At 42.0% G+C, this 24,078-nt stretch overlaps 1 protein-coding gene and 1 long non-coding RNA gene across 3 annotated transcripts in view; one reads left to right on the top strand and one right to left on the bottom strand.

The window, feature by feature from the left end:
- Nucleotides 1–24,078, top strand: part of CACNA1C (calcium voltage-gated channel subunit alpha1 C) — a 704,641-nt gene that overhangs the window by 404,385 nt on the left and 276,178 nt on the right. The gene's annotated exons all lie outside the window — the stretch shown is intronic.
- On the bottom strand, nt 1,626–23,267 carry LOC140906285 (uncharacterized). 2 transcript variants are annotated; one of them, XR_012157057.2, is made up of 3 exons: nt 23,113–23,267; nt 2,403–2,509; nt 1,626–2,060 (listed from the first exon to the last, which is right to left on the bottom strand). It is a non-coding gene; the product is annotated as an uncharacterized LOC140906285 (long non-coding RNA). The 2 variants fall into 2 exon arrangements; XR_012157056.2 differs by lacking the exon at nt 23,113–23,267 and adding an exon at nt 22,805–22,886.

Raw genomic sequence — 24,078 nt, 5'->3', positions numbered from 1 at the left:
AAAATGATCACTAGTGAACTTGTTTGTTGATTTTTAGGGAACTTACGTTAGGATGAATTTGCCCCATTGAATTTTTCTGTAAAATACTTCTGTGCCGTTGTCTCTGCTTTCCTTTGCTGTGTGATAGTTGAGCTGAGCTTCTAGTACAACTAGGCTAATGGCATCCATTACTTGTAATTGAACTTTTCATTAAAGGAATGATTGCAGAAAGAAAACTAATTAAAATTAAAGAAACGCATTAGATTACTCTATTCTGTTGTCGAAGGCCAGTGGAATGACTGTCTAATTTGTTTATCATGCATCAGCTTCTTGTCACCAAGAACAGAGATTGAAATAAAGCAAAGCAAGACAAAGTGGGAGGGAAAGGTAGGGGGGAGAAACAAAGGATGTGAGAGCGACAGATATTGTGAAAGAAAGATAAATATCATATTGTTGCTAGAAGAGAGATAATTAGATGCATTGTATTGATGCAGCACTCTGACAGGTTAGCTGAGGAAGGTTTCTTTCACTTCTCTACAGAAAGTGATGGAGGCAAATATGGAACTAATCACAATGAGGGGAAAAATAGAAACCCGAAACTGACAAATTTTCCCATCAAAAAACAAAACTTTAGCCAGAGCTAAAATTTTTGCAGAAATTCAATCAAAAGGCCATATTTTATTGAACTGTTTCAACAAAATAATTTTGAGCAGCTGTAAATGTTGTGCCCCCACAAATCCAAGTGAAGTTGGGGGCAACTGTACATCCCGCATCACCTCTAAAACACTGTTTCCATGTGTTACTAATACCCTAGATCACTAACACTGAATTATTAAAATCTAATTTGTTTTCCCATCATTAGCTATTTATTTTGTCCTGTGTTCTGCTCTGACACTATATTTTTTTGTTTAATTTGTGTTGCTAGTCAGTTTCACTTTGCGGCTCTCCTGAATTAGTACACTGCTGCATTTGGAGGGATTGGAGGCAATGAAGTGAAAATAACAAAACCCACCTAAATCAATACAATTATTCTTTTTAAATGGCAGTATAAGAATATTTCTGGTATTAATGGGCCACATCCTTATGCACTTGCTCATTTATTCAGTTCTTGTGTACAAAATTCTCACTGAAGTCAGTGGGAGTTTTGTCCAACTAAGGAGTTCATTCAGAATTTGGTCCGTTCACATTTTGAAAAGCACTTGCAGGATCGATGTTCTTGGCTCCAATTTCTCAAACTATATTATGCTACAAGGGAACTTTAAACAGCTTTACCTGTAATACCAATGGGATTAAGCTAAAGTATTTTTTTGCAACCTTCATTATGTATTTTAGAATGATCTCTAACTCTAATGTGGGATTTGAAGTTTAAAATATAATTATTGCATGTTTGGTTGGGAGATAACAGCGTGATAAGAGAATATTTCTCTTGCAACAGCATTCAGGAGTTCATCGCTCCTGCCACTTTTGCACTGGCAGAAATAAACCCAGCTTTGATGTGCATGACCTAAACTGTACAAGAAGCAGGGGGGTAAACAGCCAGAGAATGTCACAGGATGACCATGCTCAGAGCCTGCAAGGTTGAGGGGATACATATTGAGCACAAGAAAACATTTATGCACCAAAATGAGAGTTCAAGTACGAGTATCGGCAGCCTTTTATTTCTGGGATGCAAGTCGGCACTTTGCCAACAGAATGGCAAAAAATGATGGGTTTAGTGTATTACAGATCAGCAGGAACAACAAGTAAGGATACAGAACTTGAAAGGGATCCAGTGCAGCAGCATATACCATTTACAGCATTAAAATTTCAGGCAGAACAATATGAATCCTGTTTGCATTTTCACTTACTCATCCTCAACTGTGCAGTCCCCACCTCCACTGCCTGCCCTCAGGTGCTAAGCAAAGCATGACCTCTTATCTTCATCAAGTGAACACAAAACCTTTGAAATCTCAATCCATTTGGCAAAGTGTGAGAGTCCAGAGTTCTAGTCTCTGTCTGACATAGAGGAAATCTGGATGAGTTCCTGGAGATCAGTTTCCCCAGGGGTGATCTCGTGAGCCATTAGCGTAATAAGGATTTGTCTGAAATGGCACAAAGGGGATTCTGGTTAGGGTTAGGATTTAGAATCCATGGACAGGCCATCTGAAATCTAATTTTGACTTTGAACAGAATTTCCCATAGCCTACAGTATATGGAGAAAATACATCTCAGGGAGTGGGCATGGAGAGAAATCTTTTGCAAACTAACTGGAAGCTAATCAGGCTGACTGTATTTCCTTTAGTGTCCTGTAATTTATTAAATTGTCTGACTAGTAGAATTCCTGACCACCTACTGTCAGTTTTTTCCAATTATTTCACTTTTAATCTTGGTGACCATGAAAATGATTTTAGAGGTTTAGGATAACTAGGAAAATATATACATACCTATCCACATCCTCACCCATTGTGAAATCCTCACATCCAAGCTATCCTGTGCTCTTGCCCAAACTTTTACAATTTTCTTCTCAATGGTCACACCAGTCTTCAGCTTTCTGGATACCAACATGTCACAGATACAAAAATGGTTAAATACAGCATGACAACGCTACTCATTCCTCATTCATTTTGAAATTCTGTTCAAAATCATCCTCGTCTTTAAAACTCTCCTTGGACTCGTTTCAGCCTATCTCACAGATTTCCTCTCCTAGTAGTAGAGCTATTTTAAAATCCAAATTTCCATCCCATAGGAAATTCTGATATTCCAAAAATTATTTTCATCCCAATTTGAAATGTTTGTTTTAGAATGGGAAGTTCCAAAAGACTTTGAGTTTGGAAATGTCGAACACTGTTTTGACACTTTTTTTTTATTGAAATGAATTGTTTTGTTTCAGTGTTTTGAGCTGAATCAAAATATTTCTACACCAATTTGTGTTCCCTCTAAACTGCTATGTCTTATGGGAGTTGTAGTTCAGCTGTCTCATGTCCCCATTCTCTTCTATGGACTGAGCTACCTGGCTGACTACATTCCCCATGATCCAATTTGGTTGTATGATGCAGAACACCAGTTCAATCACTGGGAAGATTGCAGTGTAATGTGGGAGATGTAGTCTAGCCAGGAAGCACATCCCATAGATGAGAATAGAGATGTGAGGGATAGAATTTGTCTGGAAAAAAGATATACACCCCATGTAGTCCTGTTATTTACTGTTTGAAATAGGGGGAAGTGTTTCTTGAAAACCTGTTTGTTTGTTGTTTAGGATGGTCAAGCGAGTGTTAAAAAAAAAAAAAAAAAAAAATAATCACGATTACTCATACTGTTAATACCATTTTTAAATAGTTTTGGATATTTGCTAAATTTTCAAATATATTGATTTCAATTACAACACAGAATAGTGTACAGTGCTCACTTTATATTTGATTACAAATATTTTTACTGTAAAAAAAAAAAGAAATAGTATTTTTCAATTCACCTAGTACAAGTACTGTAGTGCAATCCCTTTATCATGAAAGTTGAACTTACAAATGTAGAATTATGTACAAAATAACTGCATTCAAAAATAAAACAACGTAAAACTTTAGACCCTACACATCCACTCAGTCTTACTACTTGTTCAGCCAATTACTCAGACAAACAAGTTTTTTTACATTTGCAGGAGATAATGCTGCCCGCTTGTTTACAATGTCACCTGAAAGTGAGAATAGTCGTTCACATGGCACTATTGTAGCTGGCGTCACAAGATATTTATGTGCCAGGTGCACTAAAGATTCATGTCCCTTCATGCTTCAACCACCATTCCAGAGGACATGCTTCCATGCCGATAATGGGTTCTGCTCGATAACCATCTAAAGCAGTGCAGACCACCACATGTTCACTTTCATCATCTGAGTCAGTTGCCACCAGCAGGTTTGTTGTTGTTGTTGGGTGGTTCGGTTTTTGTAGTTTCAGCATTGGAGTGTTGCTCTTTTAAGACTTCTACACCTCATCTCTCGCAGATTTTGGAAGGCACTTCAGATTCTTAAATCTTGGGTCCAGTGTTGTAGCATTTTTAGAAATCTCACATTGGTACCTTATTTGTGTTTTGTCAAATCTGCAGTGAAAGTGCTCTTAAAATGAACATGTGCTGGGTCTTCACCCGAGACTGCTATAACATGAAATATATTGCAGAATGCGGGTAAAACAGTAGGAGACATTCAGTTGACCCCCAAGGAGTTCAGGCACAAATTAATGCATTATTTTTTAACAAGCATCATCAGCATGGAAGCATGTCCTCTGGAATAGTGGCCAAAGCATGAAGGGGCATATGAATGTTTAGCACAACTGGCACGTAAATACCTTGCAATGCCAGTTACAAAAGTGCCATGCGAACGCCTGTTCTCACTTTCGGGTGACATTGTAAATAAGAAGAGGGCAGCATTATCTCCCATAAATGTGAACTATCTTGTTTGTCTTAGTGATTGGCTGACCAAGAAGTAGGACTGAGTGGACTTGTAGGCACTACAGTTTTGCACTGTTCTGTTTTTGAGTGCAGTTGTGTAACAACAAAAATCTACATTTGTAAGTTGCACTTGCACGATAGAGATTACACTACAGTACTTGTATGTGGTGAATTGAAAAATACAACTATTTGCACTGTAAAATGGCAAACAAGAAATAGTAATAAAAATAATATAAAGTGAGCACTCTGTACTTTATATTCTGTTATAATTGAAATCAGTGTACTTGAAAATGTAGAAAAACATCCAAAAATATTTAACCTTCAATTAGTATTCTATTAACAGTGCAATTAAAACTAACTCAAAAATTAATCGTGATTAATCAATCATGTGAGTTAACTGCCAGCCCTAGTTTTCTTCAAAATTTCCCATTTTTGATGAAAATTCCATTAGAAAGTCAGTTAATTTTTGTTAAAGAAAATGACTAAAGTTTTGCAGAAATTGTTTTGCCACTCTTTCACTTGTGATTGGTGACTGAGTTTTGTCACACGTTGCTGTGTGGTGGTGCATGAGTGGATAAGTGTACCTGTAAATACTGGGAGGGCATGTGCTCAGGTCAGTTGAGCAGCAAATCAGGTGGTGAAATGCTGTTCTGTTTGGATTGGGGTTAGGCACTAGGCCCAGGTACATTAAATTACTGCCGTCTTATGGGGTTCCCTATAGGGCTACTGAGCCATAAACCTCCTTTATCTCAATCTTTGGGAAGAGGGAACAGATTTCCCAAAGTCTATGATTGTATGATTTAGGGGGGGGAGGGATACCTCAGTGGTTTGAGCATTGGCCTGCTAAACCCAGGGTTGTGAGTTCAATCCTTGAGGGGGCCATTTAGGGATCTGGGGCAAAAATTGGGGATTGGTCCTGCTTCAAGCAGGGGGTTGGACTAGATGACCTCCTGAGGTCCCTTCCAACCCTAGCCTTCTATGATTCTATATGAGTGGCTGTCAATGGGAGCCATCTGCAGAGGGGTGAGGCCATAATATGGTCCTTAGAGGAGAATAAGAGGTGGCTTTCTATTGAATGACAATCTAACTGCAAATGTAAATTAATTCTAAAACAGTGGAAATCAGATAAAAGAATTAAAATTGCTAAAATTATACCACTGTAATCCATCATCTGCTTGTTTCCAGTGCAATTCAGTTTGTAGAAGCCTAACCATGCTTCTAAAAAATGTGATTAAAAGAAAATAAAATTACAGCTTAGTCTTTAAATTAACTCTTGAAGTATATATAAATTAACAAACGGAACTATTTCAATTAATCCAGACTTGCTTCCAGGAAGCATGTCTAAATTAGATGTAATTTTTCTTTCACCAGCAACATCTTACTCTGCTTCTCATAATGTGCCTTTTACTGTAAGGGCCCAAATACTGTTCACCTTGATGTTTCAAAACATTCCCTATCTTCATTGGAAATTTTACATAGGAAAATGAGCAGAATTTTCTTCAAAATGAGAGGTGTATGCATTTTACTTTTTTCAATATCCATAAGCATGCTAGGTGCCTTATATTAATAAACATTTTCTACCCCAAAGAATTTATAATCTAAATATGTGTATGTACACACAAATATATGTGCTTATAGAAAAGGAGTACTTGTGGCACCTTAGACTAACAAATTTATTTGAGCATAAGCTTTCATGAGCTACAGCTCACTTCACCGGATGCATTCAGTGGAAAATACAGTGGGGAGATTTATATACACAGAGAAAATGAAACAATGGGTGTTACCATACACACTGTAAGGAGAGTGATCACTTAAGATGAGCTAATACCAGCAGGAGAGCGGGGGGCTGGGGGCAGAACACCTTTTGTAGTGATAATCAAGGTGGGCCATTTCCAGCAGCTGACAAGAAGGTCTGAGGAACGGGGGGGGGGAGAATAAACATGGGGGAATAGTTTTACTTTGTGTAATGACCCATCCACTCCCAGCCTCTATTCAAGCCTAAGTTAATTGTATCCAGTTTGCAAATTAATTCCAATTCAGCAGTCTCTCATTGGAGTCTGTTTTCAAAGTTTCTTTGAAGAATTGCCACTTTTAGGTCTGTAATCAAGTGACCAGAGAGATTGAAGTGTTCTCTGACTGGTTTTTGAGTGTTATAATTCTTTACGTCTGATTTGTGTCCATTTATTCTTTTACGTAGAGACTATCCAGTTTGACCAATGTACATGGCAGAGGGGCATTGCTGGCACATGATGGCATATATCACATTGGTGCATGTGCAGGTGAACAAGCCTCTGATAGTGTGGCTGATGTGATTAGGCCCTATGATGTCCCCTGAATAGATATGTGGACACAGTTGTCAACAGGCTTTCTTGCAACGATAGGTTCCTGGGTTAGTGGTTCTGTTGTGTGGTTGCTGGTGAGCATTTGCTTCAGGTTGGGGGGCTGTCTGTAAGCAAGGACTGACCTGTCTCCCAAGATCTGTGAGAGTGATGGGTTGTCCTTCAGGATAGGTTGTAGATCCTTGATGATGCATTGGAGACGTTTTAGTTGGGGGCTGAAGGTGATGGCTAGTGGCGTTCTGTTATTTTCTTTGTTGGGCCTATCCTGTAGTAGGTGACTTCTGGGTACTCTTCTGGCTCTGTCAATCTGTTTCTTCACTTCAGCCGGTGGGTATTGTAGTTGTAAGAATGCTTGATAGAGATCTTGTAGGTGTTTGTCTCTGTCTGAGGGGTTGGAGCAAATGTGGTTGTATCATAGAGTTTGGCTATAGACAATGGATCGTGTGGTGTGGTCTGGATGAAAGCTGGAGGCATGTAGGTAGGCGATGGTCACATAAACACCACCCTATACCGGAAACCTACTGACCGCCATTCCTACCTACATACTTCAAAAACAGACTCCAACGAGAGACTGCTGAATTGGAGTTAATTTGCAAACTGGATACAATTAACTTAGGCTTCAATAGAGACTGGGAGTGGATGGGTCATTATACAAAGTAAAACTATTCCTCCCCTCCCCCTCACAGTTCCTCAGATGTTCTTGTCAACTGCTGGAAATAGCCCACTAAAAAAGGTTTACCCCCCCTCCCCCCCAGCTCTCCTACTGGTATTAGCTTATCTTAGGTGATCACTCTTATATACACAGAGAACATGAAACAATGGGTGTTAACATACACACTGTAATAAATCTCCCCACTGTATTTTCCACTGATTGCATCTGATGAAGTGAGCTACAGCTCACGAAAGCTTATGTTCAAATTTGTTAGCCTCTAAGGTGCCCCAAGTACTCCTTTTCTTTTTGCGAATACAGGCTAACACAGCTGCTACTCTGAAACCTTTATGTGCTTATGTTTCTTCAGAGGAAAATACATGGATTTTTAAAGCAAAAGTGTCAAGGTGTGTTCACTATGGCCAGTGTATTCATATTCCTTTCCTAACTGGTGGTGGTATACTTCTGTAGCAAGAGCCTTTTTCTAAAGACAAAGTATGGGTGTTTTGTTTTTTTCAAGACATTTCAAATTGGTCTCCATGTGGGAGCATCCCCAAGTCAACTGTGAGTGCACTTTTCAACCTGGGCACTTGATAGATTTGAAAACCTGTGCACACACAGCTGTTAGAATCCATCCCCTGCATTCACAGATGCTAATGACTGGAAGGTGAACAAACATACAATACATTCTACATACCTGAAAACTTTGAAAATCAGGCCCAAAACCTCAACTTCTTAGAGAATAAATTAGCAGTGACTACTAAAACTTACTGCATCTTTCACTTCTCTTTTCCCAAAGAAAAGCTGGTCACTTTGCAGCAGGACTTTTAAGTTCTGTCTAGTCAACAAGAATCTCAGACTCATCTCTATTCACAGCATAGGCACCAACTTCTGATTGCACCAGAGGATGCTCAAACCCCCCTCCCCCCCGCCTGCATTCCAACCCCTTCCCCAAATCCCCACCTCTTCTCTGCCTCCTCCCCTGAGCGTGCCACATTTGCGCTCCTCTCCCCTCTCTCCTAGAGCTTGCTATGCTGCCAAACAGGAGCTTGGCTGCTGGTGGGTGCAGAGCACCCACTAATTTTTCCCCATGAAGCAGATCAGTTTTTAATCATCCAATTAGCTTTCCATTAAGATAATATGATGAGGTTGGTTTGGTTGTCAGATCCTTATGGCGCTCTCATTTATGTGCCCTGTCCATTCAAGCAGCAAACAAATAACATAAAACTACAGAGTAATAAACAGAACCTCAAATTCTTTGCGCTGTAAAAGGAAAGACAGTTGGAGATGAAGAAGCTACAAGGCTCTCATTTTTCTTTCCCTCCAGTTGTGTTTTTCCCTGTCTGCTGTGAGCAGTGTGAACAGAATGTGAAATATGCCCTTCTATTACTCATGAAAAGGAAAGGTCATACACACACACACACACACAAAAAGCAAGTGAAAGAAAATGACATACAGCCTTAAAACAGGAAGAACGGGACCTTAGGGCCACCTTGTTTGCTTAGAAATTTCAGGAGGGAGAAGTTAGATTATTTATATCTCCATTTATTTATGAAGCACTCCCTGCTGAGGCATTCACTGCTCTGCATAAACAATTATAAAAGAATCATAGCAGATTAAAAACATAAAGCATCATAAAATACACAAATTATCAGATTAAAATGCCTCTGAAAGATTTATTTTAGAAATGGGGAGAAATAGGCTGTCCTAGGTTACAGAAGGAGAAAGTTCTATGCTCACTGGGCCAGCACAGCACTTCCTCGGGGCCATATTCTCATCAGGGAGTTGGTTACAGCTCCCTGATTCTCCGCTCTGACCCTGGAGCAGTTTCAAGCAATTTTACGGCTGCTCTAAACTTTGCTAGTTGGCTGTTATTCCTTAGGCATCAAATACCAACTGGGGATTGCCAGAATGCTTTGAGCTCTGTACATTTCCACTGCCTGCCCCTTTTCACTCCCAATACATCCCCTGTGCCAGGGGATGCTAGGAGAGAGGCATAGTACATATGTGGATCTGCTGGCTCCATTCTTGCTGGGAACTCCCCCATTCTGTAGTATACCCATCAGGGGATTTAGAGGAGGTTTGCACACACTTAAGTGTCACAAAGGGAACACCACGTGATAGTGAATGTAGCCTTTAGTCAACACAATAAGAAGGTGATCCTTTTCCCATGAAGATTGTGGCAAAACTCTCACATTGGCTTCAGCAGGGTATTTCAACACAGCCTGCAACATTCTGGAATCACTCAGTAACTTGCAGGATTGTGACCTTGTTAAGAAGGGATGTTCTGAAAGACCAGACACCTGTCAGGTCTGTTTTCAGACTGCCTGACTATCAGCTTTTCTCACCACTAAGGAATTTAGTGCCAGATTTTCAAAAGACCTCCACACCCAACATGCCCTTGAGAAATCTGGGCACACATTAGGGTGCCTGCTAGCCATTTTGACCCAAGTGGCTATCCAAAAATGTTGGGCCTTGTAGGTGGTTCCAGTTTGGAGGAGAACTTGATGATAGTCAGGTATTTCTTTGATGCAATTTTGATTATTTAAAAAGAATGCACAAAGTCCTGTTTCTCTGAACACAGTAGGAGTCAAGTGGTAGGAAACACTTTCCTTGCTCAAAGCATCAAACTCTTTCAGCCAGCATTCTGCCTATCTAGGTTTCTCCCAAGGCCCCACATCTTGCTTCCAGGCTGGGCCTCCTTGTCGTCTTTCCTTTTCCTTGTCCTCTGGTACTTCAGCTTTGTGCTGTGTCTTTCTCTTTCTCACACACACGGAACAAAACAGTTCCACCAATCCAAATCCTAGCCCTGCATTTGAAACCCTTTGGGTCAGGTGATTCAACTTCCACTCACGTTTTCCATGTGTCTGTTTTTGAGCGCAACTACTATTGTTTCAGCTATCTGATTGCAAAGTCGTCTTTGTGTTTAGTCTGTATGGAAGGTGGTGGCCATACCTGACCCAGAGCAAGATTTAGCCCAGCTGATAATGCCTAAAGAGGATCTGAGCCCTTTTGAAAATATGACCCTTAAACACAAGCAGGAGGCTTCCGTAGTCAATGCACTTATTCATAGGGAACCAGGACAGAACTACAGGGTGGGAATATTATGATCACAGAATTGCCAACCCCAAGCATTAAAAAATCATGAGTCAGATCCCCAAAATCATGAGATTGATTTCTGCGGTTGGAACTTCTAGGGTTCACATTTTCAAGCTTTTCTCTGCAACCACAAAGGCTACAATTTTTTTTAATATTATGAAAACCAGATGCATCCAGGAACTGGGGCTTTAAAAAACATCCCAGCATGTGAGGGAAAATAAAATCATGAGACTTGACAACACTGTGATCATGATAGCTTGTGTACAAGAGCAAGTGTGGTGGTGTATCCTGCACAAATGGCCAGCAGCAAGGAAACATGCCAGAAACCTCTATAGGGGGCATTATCATTATGGGTTATTCAAAAATTCCCCTCCCATGCATAGTGTATTCATTGTTCTTCTTTGACAGGGAAATGTTTGACAATTTAACACCAACATGTTTTCAAGTTCAAAAGGCTTAGGCTGCATGGGATTGTTTAAATAATAATAAAGTATTAATAAAATGGAGCTCTGAAATGTTTTATGGCTTGTGGATTCCTGTATCTCATTTGAGCTTGTGAGTGAATCCAAACACCTGAGTGTGGTGAGCAGCCAATGTGCAATTCATGAGAGTAATTCAGGGAGCCAAATGAGACACGATGCGCTCCATGATGATCTATTAGATGTAGCTGTCATACTGAAGCCACTTTGATTTAAATGGATGCCTCTGGTATTCTGTCGTTAATCACTGGTTGGTGCCTTGGGCAACTGAGGATAGCACCACAAATGGCTGTCCTAACCTTGGTAGAATTTTCTGGACTGCATCTGTGTCCGAAACCAGCTAAGGGAAACCTGCAAAAAATTCCACACTTGAAATCTCCCCTTGTCGCAAAAACAGCACAAGGCCAATGAACAGCTTAATCCTTATGTTGAGGATTTAAATGATTAGAGGCCTAAGGCTGGCCCTCTGCACAGGGGAAATTCCAGCTTGGACAATGTAGGAAGAGGGGAAAGTCAGATCAGTGTGATAAGAATATAGTGTAACAGTTACTTTTTGTTTAATTGAAATAATGAACTTGAAAGTAGAATCTGAATTTCTTCATATTTTAGAGGTTTGGATTTGAATCTCCAGATCCTAGCCTGTCCAAAAAACCCCAGAAGGGACCTGTTTTCTGCCATTAGCTCATATATAGCCAGAATCAAGAGAACAGCCATTATTGCCAAGTTTTAGTGCAAAATAGGAGAAATTTTGAAAGATCTGCTGAACTTATAGGATTTCGACTTTGGGGACTGAAGTTTGGGAAGAATAATTCATGCAATATAGGCACTATCTAATTTGAACCTAGACCAGATTAGGCCCTCAACCCAAACCACATCACTAGCCCATACCTAATCTGAATCAGGACCCAAACACAGCCTGCTTGTCCCACCTATATTGAAATAGTACCTAGATGCTCAGATACCTCAGTGATGAGCGTAGTATAGGAACCTAAATAGAACTGAAATATAATAGTTTTATATTCTCCAAGTTGAATGCTATAATTAATGCACTATACCATAGCTGTGATTGAACTAACATCATTGACGCACACATTGAGACATGAGTTCTTTTAGGAAACAAGGATAGCAATGGCTCAATCTGCAAGATGTCGTGATATGATCACACAGTAAGTCACTGGCAGAGCTGGGAACAGAACGTGAGGCCTGACTTTCTGTTCTCTTCCCTATCCAGTGTATCACACTTCCCCAGATCTTGATTTTAAGCTCAGCGATCAGAGAGCAAGTGGTAAAATTGGCCATCTGAAGTGATGAAAGAATAAGCCATCTAGCTGTCTAAATGAGAATGCATTTGAATTCAGGTCCTGAACTTCTGGGGATATTAAGGGTGGGAAAGGCGCTCCCGATGTCACTTTTGTGCAACAAGCGACCTACTTTGGATGACTCAACAATAGTATTGTTTGGTAATAGAGTGTGTCTAGCCATTCTTGGTTAGAAGAAGGCGGCACCACAATGAAGCGTCTTTGATGGGTGATTTAAAAGAAAAACGATGGCTCTTTAGAGTCTATTAATTGTTAAATCATAGAAATGTAGGACTGGAAGAGACCTGCAGAGGTCATCTAGTCCAGTCCCCTGCATTGAGGCAGAACTAAGTATTATCCAGACCATCCCTGACAGGTGTTTGTCTAACCTTTCTTAAAAATCTCCAGTGACATCCCTAGGTAACTTGTTACAGTACCCTTACAGTTAGGACAAACTTCCTAATGTCTAACCTAAATCTCCCTTCCTGCAATTTAAGCCCTTTACTTCTTGTCCTGTTTTCAGTGGTTAAGGAGAACATTTTATCACCCTTCTCTTCATAACAACCTTTTACGTTCTTGAAGACTGCTATCATGTCTCCCCTCAATCTTCTCTTCTCCAGACTAAACAAACTGTTTTTTCAACCTTTCCTTATAGGTCATGTTTTCTAGACCTTTAATCATTTTTTTTTGTTCTCCTCTGGACTATCTCCAATTTTTTTCAACATCTTTCCTGAAATATGGTACCCAGAGCTGGACACAGTACTCCAGTTGAGGCCTTATCAGTGTGAGTCAAGTGGAAAAATTTACTATTTATGGCTTGCTTACAACACTCCAGCTAACATCCCAGTGTGGAAAACTATTTAATTTGTGATCCACTATGACCCCCCACCCCACCCCCCAGATTTTCCGGAGTGCTCCTTCCTCAGCAGTCATTTCCCATTTTGTATTTATGCAATTGATTGTTCCTTCCTAAGAATAGTACTTTGCATTTGTCCTGATTGAATTTCATCCTGTTTATTTCAGACAGTTTCTCCAGTTTGTCAAGATCATTTTGAATTCTAATCCTGTCCTCCAAAACACTTGCAACCCCTCTCAACTTGGTATTGTTCTCAAACGGTATAAGTGTACTCTCGATGTCATTATCCAAATTATTTATGAAGAGATTGAATAGAACCGGACCCAGAACAGGTCCCTGCAGGACCCCACTTGATATGCCCTTCCAGCTTGACTGTGGACCATTGGTAACTATTTTCTGAGTACGGTTTTCCAACCAGTTGTGCACCCACCTTATAGTAGGTTCATCCTATGCTATATTTCCTTAATTTGTTCATGAGAATGTCACGTGAGATACTATCAAAGCTTTACTAATGTTGAGATACATGACATCTACTGCTTCCCCCATCCACAAGGCTTGTTATCCTGTCAAAGAAGGATATTAGGTTGGTTTGACATACTTTGTTCTTGACAAATCCATGTTGACCGTTACTTATCACCTTATTATCTTCTAGGAGCTTACATATTGATTATTTGTTCCATTGTCTTTCCTGGTACTGAAGTTAAACTGACTGGTCTATAATTTCCTGGGTTGTCCTTATTCCCCTTTTTATAGATAGGTACTGTTTGCCCTTTTCCAGTCCTCTGGGATTTCTCCTGTCCTCCATGAGTTTTCAAAGATAATCGCTAATGATTCAGATCTCTTCAGCCAGTTCCTTAAATATTCTATGGTGTATTTCATCAGGCCTTGCTGGCTTGAAGCCATCTAACTTAAGTAATTCTTAACTTGTCCTTTTTGTTCTGTTAGCCCCCTACCCCCTTTACACTAACATTCCGATCCCATTTGCACAGATGTTCACTATTTTGGTTGTCTGATCACTGCTAAACTTTTTGGTGAAAACTGAAACTAAAAAGGCCTTTAACACTTCAGCCATTGCTGTATTCTGTTGTCTTTCCCTCCTCATTGAGTAATGGGCCTACCCTGTCCTTGGTCTTCCTTTTGCTTCTAATGTATTTGTAAAATGTCCCTAGCTAGTTCAATCTCGTTTTGTGCCTTGGCCTTTCTAATTTTGTCCCTACATGCTTGTGTTGGTTTTGGTTTTTTTAATCTTCATCCTTTGACCTACTTTCCACTTTTTGTCTGACTCTCTCTTTTTGTGTTTCAGGTCACTAAAGATCTCCTAGTTAAACCAGAGTGGTCATTTACCATACTTCCTATCTTTCCTACACTATTGGGATAGTTTTCTCTTGTGCCCCTAATAATGTCTCTGTAAAAACTGATGTATTCATTTAGATTTATAAAATATGCAGGTAATAGTATGTCCTGGGCACCCCTTTCAAAACTTCAATTCACAATCCTCTATAAAACCTATTGAATTGCTTGGGTCTGTCTCTCCATTGCCCCGAACCTTGTATACTTGTTACACCAATGCAAAGTGGGTGAAAAATGTTACCAGCTCAGAATGATAATGACTTACATTTTGGTTCAAAGGTGGGATTTTCATATTTACCTCAGTGAATTAGGAGCACAAGTGTCACTGAAAATCAACCCAAATTATTACACAAGATGCAAAGGAATGAAGAATCAGGCCCTTTATGTGCCTTATAAATTGCCCTTGCATTTACAATCAGATTCTGCCACTAAATGCAATCCCTAGTGAACACAAAAATAACTCCTCCCAACCCTTAGGCTGCTTCTTCAGAAAGCACCCTAGAGAAAAGGCTTGGGATCAGATAGATAGGGGCCAGGCCTCTGTGTATAAAACTCACAAGGGCTTTAGTGGGAGTTCTGAGTGCAGAGCGCTTATAAGACTGGCTGCAATGACTGATATCTTGCTTGCTTTCTATATCCGTGGGAGGTACACATGCGGCCCAAGGGCAGGATATTAATCATTTAAAATAACTGAAGTTGGCTCTCCAAGCACCTGATATATGAAATCGCCATGTTGAAGGCAAAGGGAATTCTACATGCAGAACACATCTGTTTGTCCATCCATCTACTCTGATGCACCTAAACTAATCTCTGATTCTAAGCATTTTTAAAGTACCCACTGATTATAGTATTTCCATGGAACGGTCAATTGCAGGATCAGGCCCTAATTCTTTAGAGTGGGAATGTCAAAAGCTCTCAGTGTTGAGCTTTCTGATCCCAGTGAAGCCTGTGGTAAAACACCCATTTCAGTGGGGGTAGAGAGAGGCCAATGCTGAGCACCTTTAAAAACCTTTGCTAAACAATTCTGACCTCTCCTACTTAATGCTCCAATTACTCAAGATTTGTTGCATACTGTCCATCCACTGCCTTCTCTTTGTATATTTTGCCCCTGTCAGGTTATGCAGGATAAAATTAGCTAGTGTTCTAGCACTGGGTTTTTGAGATCTTTCTGGATTGGGGAACTGGCATAAGAAGGTACAGTGTGTGCTGTTTCAGAACTAGAAAAAAAGAGTGAATGGAGTAATTCTCAACAGCTGCGTATTTTATGAGCCCTCCCTCTCTGCTAAACAAAGAGAAAAGGGTTACCATTTTCTGCAGTGATAATGCTACATGAGGAGAAAAATCTATTTGTTTTTTTGATAGTTTTATTCTCTTGCATGCTTGTCTGCTACACTCATGTATACTTAACTGAAAATGTCTGTTTAGCAACATAGTATATTTTATTGAGTTGATCCTGTAAGTGCACACATGTGGTTCTGTTGCATCAAAGGTCAAAGTTGTTCACTACAGCTTTAGGCCAGCATATTCACATAGAACAGATATTCATATTTCGGATCTGATGATAACCCATAATCCAGAAACACAGATCCTTTCACTCAGTTTCTTTGTTCTCCTTTTCCAATGTTACATTTCTATTTCCTTACTTCTGGTCAGCAAAAGGCTGCTTCTCTTAGTGCACAGAACCTGTGGTATCAGCCTTGCATCTTTCTGAACCTGTGTATAAATTAGTGCCATAAAAGCAGTGGCCCTTCAAACATTATTGTCTGCCCTACATACCTTGAATGCTGCAAATGTTTAGTTATTTCCTATTGTACGTTTAAGGAAGTGCAAGGAAACAATGCAGATACTGACAAAAACGGATCTGTAAGGTTAAGGTGGCAGGTTTTTAAAGGCCATCCCTGGGCAGGACCTCCTGTTTATAACTTAGAACTCTTGTATGAGAAATAGTTTTTGAAATGCCATAGTTGAGGACTAGAGTATTGGAGAGAGAGGGAAAAGTTGAGAGAGCCTTGTGTAGGTGGAGTCTGAACGAGGTCTCCCCTAACACCTAGTGATGAGCTGGGGGAAGACTACAGGACCAGACCCTGTTTGCATAGACATGCCCACTCTGCCTAGGTGCGCAGCATGATGGAGCTGCTTTGCCAAAATGATTAATGTTGGCTGGTTTGGGGTTACAAATCACTCTAGTATTCAAATGCAGTGGTAAGGAAATGTTGTTATCCTTATTGTACGAGTAAAGGGCAGCAGAACTGTGCGTAGCATGCACTGGTTGAAGGGGTCATCCAACCTAAATAAAACCTTGCTTGCTAAGCAGGGGGTAGGAATGCCAAATCCTAGTGAAGATGAGTGGCTGTCCCTATCCCTATCCAGCGGTGTGGGCTGTGCCCAAAGAGCCCTAGATGCTATTTGACCAGCTCCTCTCCAGTGTTTAATCGAAGAGCTGATTAGACTCAATAGATAGTCCTTGTTTCTGGTTGATGATTCCCAGAACTGATGTCACTGGGTGAGCAGGTCTAGGAGCTAAGGCTTAGACCTTGTGTGGGGACAGTGAAAGACAACACAAAGACTGCACTAGCTGTGAGGTTCCCCACTGCCTGCTGAAATCACTAAGAGCTGAGTTAAGTGGCAGAACCTCAGAATGTGATGCTGTAGGAGCAGCAAGCAGAGGTGGCTGATGGCAGCAGAGAATGGTAGCAGACAAACGGTGGCAGCAGCAGAGGCATTACGTGATGCCCTCAGGGTGGGAGGTGAACCTTGTGAACACACCCCTGAATTCTGGGTCTTTGCTACCCAAAGACTGCCAACTCTGCGTGGGGTGCAGCAGAGGGAGAGGAAAGTGATGTATTAAAGGCACATGCATTGAAATTTCACACTGCAAGGTGGGAAACTGAGGCAAAGGACACTGCGCAATGCACTGTGAGGTCAGGTTGCTTATGATCACATGCTTCTGAAGGTGGTTGTGGTGGTGTCACAAATTAATGCTTGGTTCCTTCTCCCTTTTATTAAAAGTTCTTTTTTGTTATACGCAGATTCAGTGCTTGCAAGACAGGGAGTATTGCCTCTAGGGATGGTGGTAGGGTTTTCCCAGATTACTGGGTGGGGACTTGAGCCTGTTCTGTTTTGCATTTTTAAGAGTAACTTCTAGGTGCTGCTGACTCCACTTGGCAGAAGGGTTACACTTGTAATGTTGAAATTTCTTAGCTTGTTATCTGTTCGTTTGGGACAGGGACAGTACAGCACTTAGCACAGTGAGGACCTGGTCCTGATTGAAGCCTTTAGTAACTACTGCAATAGAAATATTAAAAACTAATAATGCTGTATGGCATGTGTGAGATGGGAAGGAGGATGTTGGAAGAAAGAGATGGGAAAGTAGCACAGTTCTGGTCAGCTCCTCAGAAGTAGTGCTGGGTTGGTAACTTAACTCCTGATGGGGAAAAGCCCCAGAACGCCATGCCTGTTCACGCAGAGTTGCTTGCATGTACTCAGTGTTTTCAAACTCACATCATTACCCCAGGACATCAGTAGGAATTATAAGACAACACAGACCTCTTCAGCAATGAAAAATGGGATTAGAGGTTTCTGGTGTTAATCCTTTTGAAACAGATGTTAGTGTTAGCAATAGGTTAACGTTTGTCTTTATTTAGAGTAAGCAAATGTGTGATCTATTTCTCTGTAACGTAAACTCTGGTGAAATGAAGCTTTGGCTAAAATGTCAGCTACTCTAGCTAATGCTTGTGTCCAGTGTCTGTAATAACCAGCACTGAAACCAGCCACAGAACATTTGTACGTGATCTGGAGATTTATTCCAACCAGCTCAAGTCAACGTTTTTCTCTATATTCCCTTCCCCACTCGCTCCAGACGTTTTGCCTGGCCTTTTCTGAGTTGTGCCACAGCCTTGCCACTAGCCAAGCAAAAGCCTCCTGCTCTGCAATTCCCTCCATCTGCAACATGCATCCTGCATTCCAGCCTCATAGACACTGAATACATTTCTCAACGACAGCTGAAAACATATGGTATCTTCTGTCTTTTTTTCTTTACCGTATTGTATCTCCAACTTCGCTCTGAATCTGCCATTGTGTTTTGTCTTATCACTCTGGACTGGATTAACTCTGAAGGTGACAAGAAGATGCAGTTTGCACCCCCTTTCAGCCCAGAGGGTCATTGGGCTAGAAAGGGCATTCAACCCCAGGGCAGCAACAGTATCCTAGAACTCTACTGGGAGAGGACATATTTAAAATCAGGTTGGAGCTGCATAAGATCCCGGCCAACAGAGACTGCCCAGGAGAGGAAATGAGTCACTTCTGTGGGCTGGCGCCAATTGATCGTGGGTTTTCCAAAAGAGTGGAAATGCAGGGTATCTTGCACTGCTAAGTCCTCTGGGCCCTGGAACCTCAGGGGTTAATCTGGCACTAAATTACACTATTGAGCTCTGTTAGAATAAAGATAAGCATCATTTTGGTTGCTCACCCAGTAATGGCAGTTAAAGCTGAAAATTATCTAAGGTTCATCCATCCAGTTATTGCAAAGCACTTTTATCACCATGAGTTGATTAAGCCCAGTGCTTAATTGGTGCTGGGGCTTGCCAGGGCTGAGCCCCGGCACCTCTAGGCTTGGCAGTTCATAGCCCCAGTACCTCTGGGATTGCTGCATCAGTTTTGAAGTAAAAAAATTGCTTGAGCCCCAGCACCTCTTTCATTACAAATTAAGCCCCACAACAATCCTATGATTGTCAAGTACGGTAGGTATTCTCCCCTTCCCTAAACTCATGCAGCAAGTCAGCATCAGAGCCAGGACTAGAACCCCCCTATCCTGAATCCCAGATATGTCTTCTAACCAATAAACCACACTGCCTTCTTAGTGGAGAGCTGCTGAGGTTTATAGTTTCGAAAAGAAGTGAACATATATCACTGATTTTTTAAAAAAAACCTTCTCAGTTCCAAGCAGAATTAACTTATGGATAAAAAGTGGCCTCCTGAAATAGTCTCAAAGTAGCTGCACATTTAAAACAGGGCAATATTTTTTTCCTTTGGATTTGGTTCCTAAAATCATGAGTTTAAATGGAGAGGGTAATAAAATCTCTGTTCTGCTCAGCAGTGTTTGGTATCTTATGTTCATTGCAGAGGATTTTACAGTTTTGTGTTTTATGGATCTTTCAGCTTTAACTAGAACGTTGTAAAGAATTTACTGATGGTGTGTGTATGCAAACACACATATATAATAATATCTTGGCAGATTATTACTCAGCAACAGCGTTCAGCAAACAGCCATATTACAATAACAGAACATAAGTTTATAATTCCATAAGCATCTTGAGGAGGCAAAAAGATCTGAGGGCCCTAAGCCCAACCAAATGTAATTTGTTAGTTCTTTAAATTTTGGCTCTGGAGCTGAGTTGTGGGGTGGGGGAAGATAGCGTGCTCTGGAATTTCTCAAAAGTACTGTGTTATTCTGAGTTTTCTGGACTATTTAATGTTTTTATTTAAATGCCTTTCATGTCGGGGAAAGGTTCTGGTCAATGAAGTTCTCTAGGCACAGTGAGAACAGACAAAGCTGGCAGCAGCAGTGCTGGGGGTCGACCCAGAGCCTACTGAAATTGAGTCTTTCCACTGAATTCAGTGGGCATTGGGATGGGCTCCATGTTGCCACACATCGCCATGGCACTCTGCTTCAAGTTTGACTTCTACTAATGAAAAGGCAGTTTAGTCTCTGTACATTGAAATGTTGCCCTCTCAACTAAGACTGCCAACCAGCATGTTAGCTGGTGTCCGTTTTGGGACTGGTTTGTGTAAGATGGGCACCAGTCCACTAAAAACTGTTCTGAAGACACCACCACCTCAATCCATAGATCCACCTGTGAGGTAGCCCAAACACAAGGAATAACACCACCAAAATAGCTGGGCTCTATTTGCACATGGAGCCCCTCAGAAAGCAATCTGCAGACTATGGTCTCAAACCCTACTGGTGATCCCTGGGGATGTGAGGGGTGGAACAAAAGGGCTGATCCATCTATGCAGGGCTTGCTTATGGCTTTGGAAACCCTTTCAATGAGGTATAGAGGCCCTTAATGGAATGGGTTACAGTAAAATAAATCTCTCCCTTTCCGTTTTAAAGATGTTTCTTCATCCCTAGCAAGGCCAGTTGAGTCCTAATTGCAGCACTGCCATGCCTAATTCTCAGCACATTGTTCCCCAGCTGAGCCCATTTCTGTGTTCCTCTTGTATTCCCACAGACTTTTTCTTGTCCTTTCTTAGCTAGGGCATTGTCTCCTCACCGTGGAGTTAACACAGGCTAGCTGCCTGCTGAGCAGGATGTAGCCTGGCCTCATGCCATGCTGATAAAGGCATGTGGTAGCACAAAGGCGCGTGGTAATCAAAAGGCGCTGCATAAAAACTTCCCATCACATGTTGATTTTTATTAGAGGTCCTCTGACAGCTCCGCTTACACTTACTTTACAAATGTGCGCATGGAACTTATCTGTCAATATTTGTTTTCCTAGTGTTTGCACAGCAAGTAGCCACTCAGCTCCAGGGAATTGGAGGATATTTAATAAGCCTATTTCAGGAATCAGCAAGCCTTTTACCATTTCAGTGCTCTTATCTGTTGCCAAGCCAGTGGCCAGGCAGTTGGCTATTTACTCTTGTATGCTAATTTATTTGAGTAACAATAATGTGAGGTTGGAGGCAGAGTGGTCACCTTATTAAAAAGTCAACATTTATAAACAGTTACCAGTATTGGTATTGTAACTGTAAACTGAAATGTCTTGGATATATCTGTGTGTGAAGGTTAATGGTGACCACTGTAATGTACAATTGCATCAGGTAACTTAGGCTTTGTCTACACTGCACTTTCATCGGTAAAACTTTTGTCATTCAGGGGCGTGAAAAAAACACCCCTTCTGAACAACAAAAGTTTTACCAATGAAAAGGACCCCTGTCATCAGAAGAGCTCTCCTGCTGACAAAGCTACCGCCTCTCGTTGGGGGTGCATTTATTTTGTCGGCGGGAGAGCTCTCTCCCACCAACAAAGAGCGGCTACACTGTGCACCTTTTTAGTGGCATGGCTGTAGCAGCCCAGCAGGGTCACTAAAAGGTGCGTAGTGTAGATGCAGCCTAAGTAACATTAACCTAATATGTGCATAATTTCCCTAGTTATCGCCTGTATTAAGTGCAGGGCATACTGCAACGCTGAGATACCATTATCTAATGGAAAACTACAGCCTTTTTAAGCACAAAGACTTGTATGCTACTGTAAAACAGATTTCTGGGGCATATACAATAGTGTGTTAATGTAAATGTGCAGATGAACTGGATAATGTGGTTCTTGGTCATCCACTAGAGAATCAAGAGCTTTGCTAGCCACTGTGTTACTGTTAACGATCTAGAGTTGAACGTTCATCTTAGAGGTTCAGGAGTGTGTCTGGGTCAGATGTTGTAATGACTTATTTTAATGCTGTGATCCACCAAAGAGAAGCAGTGATGCGTGTATTCACCAGAGTAGCTGGCAGGGAGAACTGGCAAATTATATTCTGAAACAGAGATGCAAAATCAGGTAGTGACTCACTGAATCATTTCACGGGGCAGACTGCAGGATCTACTTGAGCCAAAAGTTTAGTCTATTTATTTGTATTTTTCTAGAGCAGGGGTTCTCACAACAAATTTTTTGGTGGCCTGAGAGTGCGGCCACCAACTCTTGGCGGTGACTGCACTGACACTTTTTTCCTAAAATTATTTATTTCTCCGAAAGTTACATCCAAATCATTGTAATTTATTTATGTAAGGTTTTGGGGTTTTTTTGCAGACTCAACAATAAAAACCATCCACAGTTATCTCTAGTCTTTACTGGACCTAACAGAATAGAAACACAAATAAGGTGCTTTGCAAGTTCTTGTCTTTTTTTTATTATTATTATTATTGTTTGTTTTGCTTTTTTAGTAAAAGTGGTTGTCTGTATAACAATTCTGAAGTAAATTTAAAAATGCTTTGACATAGAAGTCCAAGTAATAATGAAAAACATATCTGGGTGGCTTGGGTCTGGGGAGGGGAGGGAACGCGTGGCCGGGGGGGGGCTCGAGGCTTCGGCCGGCCCCGAGCTCCTTCGGGCAGGTTTGAGGGGGGCAGGTCTCAGGGCTTCAGCCAGCCCGGGGCTCCTCTAGCGGCGCTCAGGGCTTCTCCGGCCGGCGGGGTGGTGGCTCCAGCTGCCCAGGGGTGGGGGGAGTGCGGGCAGAAGGGGGGCTCCACCCACCGCCCATGCACCCACCGCTCGCCTCCTCTCTCCCCTGCCCCAGACACCGCCCTGCCCGCCAGGAGAACTCCTCCCGCTCGCTAGTGGCTCGCCGCTCACCTCCTCCGCTCGCAGCCAGACCGCGCCGCCTCCTCACCCTGCTGCTGGCTCGCCGCTCACCTCCTCACTCCTCCGCCAGGGTCCTCCCCCCCCCCCGCTCGCTTGTCGCCTCCTTCCTGCCCCGCTCACAGCCAGACTCCCACCCCGCCGCTCGCCTCCTCCTTCCTCCTCCTCCTCCACCGAGGCCCCCCTGCTCGCCTCCCCACTCGCCTCTTCCCTCACCGCCTCGCTCCCCGGCTCGCAGCCAGCCCCCTCACCCTGCTGCTGGCTCGCCGCTCGCTCCCCCGCCTCGCCGCTCGCCTCCTCACCTTGCTCCTTAAGTCTTGTGTGTCCCACCTGCGTCTCCGGAGAGGCGGCACATGCAAGGAGCAATAGGGACGAATTGGAGGGGCTGATGCTCCCCCCAGGAAACGGCCGTGGCCGCAGGGAACCCCCCTGGTGGCCGCATGCGAGAGAGGGTGTTCTAGAGACAGCCTGAATTTTCAAATGTGACTCTCTCTCTAGCAAAATATGTAGTCCAAGGGCCTGGTCACCTTCAGTCATTTACTGCAGCCATGCAGCCTTGCCGTCTCTCAAGGGTAACTAACTTTTTTCATAGGCAAGTAAAAAATAATTTGATATTTTTATTAGCATAGTGGTGGATTGAAGGAGTCGTTTTTGTACCTGGGCTAGTAAATTTTGTAGAGAATTTTGCAAGGCTGAACAATGCATCTCAGACTTTCATCTCAACCAAGCAGTTCAGGGGATTGTTAGGGGCCTACTTTGCAATGTGTCCAAGCTGTAATAATTTAAATGAATGAGATTTCCAAATGATTGTGAGAATGAGGCTTGTAAATTCTTCTTCGAAGCACACACAGCAACATCTTTCCTTACTGAATAGAGAGGCTTCAGTTAAAATTAATCCAAAATAAGACCCTCTCCAATGAGGGAGACTTGGTAGATATCATCTTGGTAGCTCTGAGGACTACACCTATCCTTTCCCTTTTTGTCCAGGGGCATGTCAACACAGCATCTGAGAACGAGCCTCCCAGCCTGGGCCCACAGACCTGTGTTGGCAGGGCTTACAATAGCACGCTAAAAGTAGCTATGTAGACATTGTAGCTTAGGCTCTGAAATCTAGGATGAGGGATGGGCTTCAGAATCTGAGCTCCAGCCTGAGCCGCAACATCAAGGCACTGTCACACAGCTGTCTTTAGTAGGCTAGCATGAGTCTGTGGACCCAGGCTCACTCCCAGATTCAGTGTAGATACCTAGATGACTGTTCTGATCCTGGG

Source organism: Lepidochelys kempii, chromosome 1 (genome assembly GCF_965140285.1).
Source record: "Lepidochelys kempii isolate rLepKem1 chromosome 1, rLepKem1.hap1, whole genome shotgun sequence".
Classification (NCBI taxonomy): domain Eukaryota; kingdom Metazoa; phylum Chordata; order Testudines; family Cheloniidae; genus Lepidochelys; species Lepidochelys kempii.
The sequence above is the reverse complement of the archived record's forward strand: the minus strand, read 5'-3'. Positions and strand labels throughout refer to the sequence as shown.